Below are 454 nucleotides of genomic sequence, written 5' to 3'. Positions count from 1 at the left end.
TTAAAGAAAATTTAGTTGAATTGATATAATAACGTCACTACTCGCTAACGAACAAGTTTCTCATTGCAGTTGAGCCTATGAGAATGGAGAGTGACTATTGAGTGAGGGAGACGTTTCAGATTTGAGAGGAGAGCATAATTGGTGAATGGTGAGGCAAAGACGGAGGAATTGGAATTAGTGCCCAATCACAATTCAGCATTTGCCTGTGATATTATAGAATATTACAATATTATAATTACAATTGTAATTAATATTTGGATTAAACTTTTTATATTTATAGAAAAAGCAATTAACACTTTAACAGTACCACAATATGTCGCAGATTTTTCACAATCATGTTACATTAACATATATTGGTTAAAAAAAAGGTCTATCAATTAATTATATAGATTTAAAAAATCAAATTAGTATATTTAAACACAATTATAGGATTTACAATACTTACAAATAGATT

The sequence above is a fragment of the Arachis ipaensis genome, chromosome B05 (genome assembly GCF_000816755.2).
Source record: "Arachis ipaensis cultivar K30076 chromosome B05, Araip1.1, whole genome shotgun sequence".
In the NCBI taxonomy this organism is placed as follows: domain Eukaryota; kingdom Viridiplantae; phylum Streptophyta; class Magnoliopsida; order Fabales; family Fabaceae; genus Arachis; species Arachis ipaensis.
Note: the sequence above shows the minus strand (reverse complement) of the source record.